General features: G+C 37.9%; 1 pseudogene; it reads right to left on the bottom strand.

The window, feature by feature from the left end:
• Window positions 1–5863: 5863 nt before the first annotated feature.
• On the bottom strand, window positions 5864–6764 carry LOC101136727 (large ribosomal subunit protein uL18-like; annotated as a pseudogene).
• Between the last annotated feature and the right edge of the window lie 1320 nt (window positions 6765–8084).

Here is an 8084-nt window from a genome sequence, read left to right as displayed (position 1 = left end):
TGGTCTGGGTCATTTTCTATTTCAGATAAAGATTAACCCATAGGGTTTGTTTGAATTTCAAAGTGCTTACATATTCATACATACTTCTGTGTGCACTTAAGTCATCATTATCTAGAATATATTATGTGATACAAGCTTCAAACAAAGCATGGACTCCTTTTCTTCTCTTACTACAGAATGGCTGTAGTATCTGAACTTTACTATCTAAAATGCCTGAATATGTTGTTTTTCTTTCAAAATTAAATAATAAACATGACCGTCAGAGATTGGGTAGCAACTAAGAGAAAGGGTCCAGGGAAGAGGAGAAATGGCTCTCTCTGCTCTGACACTGCTTTTAAAAAATATTCCTTGACACCTATTAACCTTGATGATTTTCTTCAGTAAAATGAAAGGGCTGGAGTTCATGAAGAATAACTTTAGAGATACTTGGTTCAGATGCCCCCTATGCATATCTATCTGTCCTGTTTTGATATAAGGTACTTTACCATGCTTGTCCATCTTATCATGCTGTATCTTAACCACACACAGTGATGCCCTAAGGGAATTACTGAGCAGCTGCCATGTGATTGCAGTTTCTCTTTGTCTAGATAAATGGTAAAAAGTGTTGAGTGGAACTCGGCAAACATATACCATTAAATAATACAAAGCAAATAAATAGCATAGTAAAAGTTTTGGAGCCAAAATAAACCTAGAGTTGAATCTTACTCTGTTCCTTATTAGATATTGATACCTTGTAAAAATCATTTATCCTTCCTTTTTTTATTTCCAACTTTTATTTTAAGGTCAGGGGTATATATGCAGGATGTGCAGGTTTGTTACATAGGTAAATGTGTGCCATGGTGGTTTGCTGCACAGATCACCCCATCACCTAGGTATTAAGCCCAGCATCCATTAGCTATGCTTCCTGATCCTCTCTCTCTTCCCACCCCTAACCCTCCAACAGGCCCCAGCATGTGTTGTTTTCCCCAATGTGTCCATGTTTTCTTATTATTCAGTTCCCACTTAGAAGTGAGAACACACATTATTTGGTTTTCTGTTCCCAAGTTAATTTGCTAAAGGACTTGTACTTCTTATGTCTCAGTTTCCTCAGCTGTAAAATAGGGATAATGATTAATGTGAGGATTAAATTGGATAATACATATAAAGTGACTAACATAAAATAGTTTGTTGTTGTTGTTGTTGTTGTTTTTATTTTTGAGACGGAGTTTCGCTCTTGTTGCCCAGGCTGGAGAGCAGTGGTGCAATCTTGGCTCACTGCAACCTCCGCCTCCCAGATTCAAGCGATTCTCCTGGCTCAGCCTCTGGAGTACCTGGGATTACAGGCATCTGCCACCACACCTGGCTAATTTTTTGTATTTTTAGTAGAGATGGGGGTTCAACATGTTGGCCAGGCTGGTCTCAAACTCTGGACCTCAGGTGATCCACCTGCTTCAGCCTCCTAAAGTGCTGGGATTATAGACGTGAGCCACCGTGCCTGGCCCATAAAATAATTTTGAATAAATTTGCAGACTAACTAGAAATTCTTAGTCCTGTAAATGTCTGAAATTCCATGGCTATTCAGACTTGGAGAAATGATGTAGACAAAATTATCGTCAATGACTTTTGTCCCTTTAGCATTTAAAGGAAGAGATCAGTTACATTGTCTGCAGTACAATCATCATTTCATTTCTTTTTGGCCCGCATGAGCTGCTTTCTGAGCCACATAACAGTAGAAAACTGGAATCCCATGCTGCCTGGGCCAGCAGTCTAAATGGTCACTTGGTATCCCCAGAAGCAGACAGGTGACTGCATGAAAATAGCTTGTACTCCCCAATGCACATATAAAACAAAATAAGCTAAGTTTTCGCCAAGGTTTGAATAAGGCAATATAGACAACTTCCTTATTATGTCAATATCTTTCTTTCTTCACCAGAGAATTTCTTATGTTCTAAACTCCTTATGGGAAGAGGCTGCTTCTTATTGCACAAGGGTAGCTTCAAATACAGACCCATACTCAGATAGTCCTAGACTTTCAGAGTTAAAAGTGCCCTGCTTTCCACTCAGGAAGCCCATTCCATGGCTTCTCCAATGGATTGGTTTGTTAGAAGAGTGTAAGTGCCACGTGGGTCATGTTGAGCAGCCCTAGTTGTTAGAAAGTACTTTCACATGTCGACTCAAATATTCATCTCCACATAGTTATTATCTACCTACTTATCCCTCTGAAGAAACACGTGCTGAACAACAGAGGCCAAAACCAAGTGGGCATTCTAAGAATATGTGAGAAATCCTGTCAGCAGCCCTAGATTAGGGCCCTGGTTACTGGAACAAAATTCAGGGAAACAAAACCTGTTATACTATGTTTGCCTCCTTTGTATTTAAATTGGCTTGTTCTAGCTTTAGCCATTGCAGTGGGGGGTTTTCTTCCAGCCAGTACTTGACTAGAGAAATCATTTACCTCTCACAAAGTAAATGTCTTGTATTACTAAAAAGTTATTTTGCCTGCAACAAATCCAACTAAGAACAGCTCAATAAAGAATTGATTTTCACATAGAATAGGAGATCCGGAGGGAGGCAATCCACTGCATCATCTTTAGTCTGCTGGATTTTTATGGCATCATCACTTGATGGCCATCATGTCAAGGAAAAAAAGAGTGGGGAAGGAGCATTACTTCCCCTTATCTGTCCTCTTATCAAGTTAGCAAAAGTTTTCCCAAGTGACCCCAGAGAGAGACATTATTTTGTATTTTATTGACCAAAAAATGTATTGCCTGCCAAATGCATGGGCAAGGAGGCATGACAAATTAACACTTAAATTTCCCACATTCATAATACAATTAGGTAAAGAGAAATGGATTGGAAGTGGGTGTTGAGTTAGTGAGTCAGAAGGATCTGACACACACCTCAAAGACTATCCTTGATCACATCATCTAAGTACACACTCCTTCATCCGAACTTGCAAACCACTTACAGTCTGTGTATGGACAAGCTCTTGGCTTCTTGATAATATTTGTATATGATTCTCTTGTGTTCCCAACTGATTATATATCTGGGTCATCTCTTTAGGAGCTGAAAATAGGTTTAATACTCTCTTAAAATTGTGTGAAATTACAAAATTTTCTAAGAGTTTCCAACCACATGTCATTATTTGCTTTACTGCAAGGCAAGGATTTTTACTTCCATTTTACAGAGAATTTGAGACTCAAAGAGATTATATGATTTACCTAGTTAGGCATGATTTATACCCAAGACTAGCACTTTTGCATAAGACTGTTAAGTCAGTGATTTCTCAATGACTTTATATTATAAATTATGTACACACATACACACACAGATATAAAGAAAGATCTAACAAAGCTAAATATCCTTACAACACTATGGCATAGCTATATACAGTTATATAAGATTGATCTAAAATTGAATGGTCTGCCATCCTAGTTAAAAATTGCTGAAGTCTATCCATGGATAATGTGTAGCATGATTACATAAGTTAATATCCAGGCTGAATTACTTAAAAATCATCTATCAATAATTTCTTCACAACAACAGTAAATTGGAACTTTCTTTGGCAAATAAGGACTTATAGTCAACCAGGCAATGAATAAAGATGGTATTGTAGAGCCTGGAACTTATTGGAAGATAAGAGACTGGAGAGAAAGGTTTACAAGGTATGCCCAGAATCATAGGATTAATGTTTTTCTGAATGTAAGGAGCTGAAGTAAAAGGGCAAGAATTAAGGATACTAAAACATAATATTGAAAGTATATACTTAGTAGTCAAACAAGAAACAATTAAGGTTCATATTATATTGTTCCTTTGGCAACAAAGAAAACATTAACTTCACTTTCATTAAACTATTACTTTCCATTTTCTTAACATGAAGAAGTCAAATAATCTAAGATGAAGCCATCCATAGAGCTTGAGGTAGAAAATAGAAGGAGCATGGTTTTTCGGGAAGATTTTTCCTCAGCCACCTGATTTTTTTTTTTTTTTTTTCTTTTGAGACACAGTTTCACTCTGTCGCCCAGGCTGGAGTGCAGTGGCATGATCTCAGTTCACTGCAACCTCTTCCTCTTGGGCTCAAGCAATTCTCCTGCGTCAGCCTCCCAGTTAGCTGGGATAACAGGCGTGCACCACCATACCTGGGTAATTTATGTGTTTTTAGTGGAGATGGGGTTTCATGGTGTTGGCCAGGCTGATCTCAAACTCCTAACCTCAAGTGATCCGACCACCTTGGCCTCCAAAAGTGCTGGGATTACAGGCGTGAACCACCACGCCCGGCTGCCACTTGATTTTTTTCTGCTCCCTTCTTTTCTGCTTTTAATCACTCCACATAGTCTGTCACCTGTTTTTAACAATTATGGTGTCTACCGTATTCCACATATTATGAAAGAATTGGGACTTTAAAGATCACAGCAGCTCATCATCTACTGAGGGGAATAATGAATGGACAACAAAGATTGGCAAGGGCCATAGGAAGAGTTTACTGTGGTGTGCATGGGGAATATGTAAAATAACTTCAGGAATAAGTCAAGACCTTCTAGTAGAAAATAATTTTTTAAACAGTTTTAATAAAGAACTTGACTCCAATTTTGACATTTGACTGCTGACAGCTTTGAAGTCACACCCATCTGTCATCCCCTTCAGCTCACATTTGGAGAAGCCTATAATAAATTCCAGATATCCCCTTCTTTGGTAATTGTGGGAGTTTCAAATCATGCAAGTCCTGCCCATAAGGAGAACCCTCACCCGAGTCCTGCCACCTAACCACAATAAAAACTCCAAGCTGGTCTCCCCTTTCTCGCTATTCAAGTCATTACCAGACCAATTTGGAAAGCCTGTTCTGCTATCCCCAGAAAGTCTCACTGTGTGCATTATAAACTTTTTCATACCCTCTTGGTGTGTCCGTGGCATCATCTGTCTCAATATCGAAACCTCAAGTTTGGATGGTGCTGTTTTATGTCTGCAGAATGGCCAAAACAGAAGCTTTATTGAGGTATAATTTACATACTACAAAATTTACCCATGTTAGTGTATAATTTAATAATTTTTAGTAAAATTACAGAGTTTTACAACCATCACCAAAATGAGTTTTAGAACATATTTATCACCCAAAAAGAGCCTCTGCTTGTGTTTGTAGTCAGTCCCTTCTCCTACCTTAGCCCTAGGTAACCACTAATCTGCTCTGTCTCTATAGATTTGCTTCTCCTAGACATTTCATATAAGAGGATACATACAAATGTAGTCTTTTGTGTCTACCTTTTTTCTGTTGGCATAAGGTTTTGGAGATTATTCCATGTTGTTGCATGTATCAGTCCTTCTTTCCTTTTTCATTACTGAATAGTATTCCATTGTAGGGATATACCACATTTTGTATATCCATTCAGCAGTTGTTGGAAATTTGTACTGTTTCCACTTTTTGGTTATTATGGAGAGTGTTATTCACATGAAAATATTGGTATGGGCATGTGCTTTAACTTCTCCTGGGCTGACACCTAGGAAGAGAATTGCAAAGTCACTTGGTAAATTTATATGTAACTTGTTAAAGAACCTGCTAAACTGTTTCCAAAGTGGCTGAACCATTTTACATTCCCACTAGCCATGTGTAAACACTCCATTTTCTCCACATTCTAGTTAGCCCTTGTCTCTATTTGTATTTTGGATTATGGCTATCTAGTGGGTATGAAATTATATCTCATTGTGATTTGGATGTTCATTTTCCTAATGATTAACAACACTGAGAATCTTTTCATGTGTTTATTAGCATTCATACATCTTTTTTGGTGAAATATCTATTCAAATATTTTGCTTGTTTTTTTATTTCTTTTTTATTTGTTTAGTCAATAAGTTTATTGTCTTTATCTGAAAAATTCTCACAGAAAATTGTTCAGTGTAGGTAGCTCTTGGCAGCCTGCTCCTGAGCTCTGAGGAAGCTTGTCTTCTTTTGAGCTACCTGATCTTTCTTCTGGGCAAGGGACATTTTCAGATGGTTCCACTTCTTTTTTTAAACTTCTTTCTCGCGCTTCCTCTCATAGACTGGATTCTCTTATATAGCAGCATGAGCTTTCTTGTACATCTCCTTCATGTCTGAAGTTATGCTGTTCTTTATGTATTAAGAGAAAGATTTCTTGTAAGCATCTTCATCTTTTTCTATTAGGTAACACATGTAGTCTGCAGCATTTGGATCCATAATGTGCTTTTGATGTACTTCTGCATTAAATTTCTTGCTTTCAGAATCATAACCAGGAAATCATTTAATATTGTGAGGAATCAACAAACCTCCATCCACAACTCCTTTCAGGACCCCATAAAAGTTTATCGGTAGTTCTGGCAAGGCCCGCATCCAAATAGCAGGTAAAGGCACCTGGCTGACCATCAATGGTTTTTACATTGTATTCATCTCCATTCATCTCTACTTGGACTTCTTAGATCTTGTCCATGCCAAACCTACTGAGAAGTCTGCAGGCCAGCAGGAGGCCAGTACAGTATGCTATAGCATAATTTGTCAGGCCAACCTTCACACCATGTTTTGGCAGTTCATATGCCTAAGCTGCATACATTATCATATTCCCTCCTATATGGGCATAAGCAATCTGACAAATGATATCTCTATCTGTTACACAAACTATCACCCTGTATTTAGGCATGTTGTACTTATTTTTATCTTATATCACCAAGGATTTCTGAGCATAGTAATCAGTTTTACCCTGTCATTGTCTTCTACATTTCACTTAGTATCTCTTAAAGTAGGCCTTACTCTTGACAACTTTAACAAACCCCATCCTGAGAAACAGAAACTCATATCTGTGGCTCAACACAGATCTACAGTTCCAGCAACACTGGGGGTGGAGGGGAGGTGGGGTGGGGAAGAAGGCCTTTTACCTGTTTTTTTTGTTTGTTTGTTTTTTGTTTTTTGAGATGGAGTCTCGCTTTGTTGCCCAGGCTGGAGTGCAGTTGCGCGATCTCAGCTCACTGCAAGCTCCGCCTTGTGGGTTCACGCCATTCTCCTGCCTCAGCCTCCCAAGTAGCTGGGGCTACAGGCGCCCGCCACCATGCCTGGCTAATTTTTTGTATTTTTAGTAGAGACGGGGTTTCACCATGTTAGCCAGGATGGTCTCAATCTCCTGACCTCGTGATCCACCCACCTCGGCCTCCCAAAGTGCAGGGATTACAGGCGTGAGCCACCATGCCCAGCCTACCTGTTTTTATTGAGTTGTTTGTCTTACTAAGTTGTAAATGCTCTTTATATATGTTGAATACATACATATGTTGAATATATGTTGAATACAAGTTATTTGTCAGATATCTCATTTGCAAATAATGTTTTTCTAGTACATGGCTTGTGTTCTCATTTCTTAATGATGTCTTCTGAAGTGCAAGAGTTTTAAATTTTGAAGAAATCAAATTTATCAATATTTTATTTTATGGATTGTGCTTTTTAGGTATCATATCTAAGAATGTGCTGCCTAACCCTTTATAGTATTAATATTAACTCATACATTTAAGTTTATAATCCATTTGAATTTAACTTTTTTGTAGAATGTAAGATGAGTCTAAATTCATCTTTTTGCAGGTTGTTACCTAACTGACCCTGCACCATTTATTAAAAAGACCATCATTTCTCCCATTGAATAACCCTGGTAACTTTGCTAGAAATTGATTGACCTTAAATGTAAGGGTTTATTTTTGTACTATCAATTTTGTTTCACTGACTTGTGCAGATGTTCCTCAACTTATTATGGAGTTACATAGTGATAAACCCATGATAAGTTGAAAACATCATTAAGTCAAAAATGGACATTTTGTTGACATGATGGGATACAAAAACACAAAACATAATACCAAAGAAGGCTGACAACACAGTTCACTGTAGAGTATGGGTTGTTTGCCCTTGTGATTGCACGCCTGACTGGTAGCTGTGGCCTATCACCACTGCCCATCATTGCAAGAGAGTATTATATTACATACCACTAGTCTGGGAAAAAAATCTAACTTCAAAATTCAAGATATAGTTTCTGCTGAATGCATAACATCATTACATTGTAAAGTAAAAAAAAAAATTCATAAGTCAAACCATTATAAGTTACAAACCGTCTGTGTGTCTATCC

Source organism: Gorilla gorilla, chromosome 5 (genome assembly GCF_029281585.2).
Source record: "Gorilla gorilla gorilla isolate KB3781 chromosome 5, NHGRI_mGorGor1-v2.1_pri, whole genome shotgun sequence".
Lineage (NCBI taxonomy): Eukaryota > Metazoa > Chordata > Mammalia > Primates > Hominidae > Gorilla > Gorilla gorilla.
Note: the sequence above shows the minus strand (reverse complement) of the source record. Positions and strands in the feature narration are given on the sequence as shown.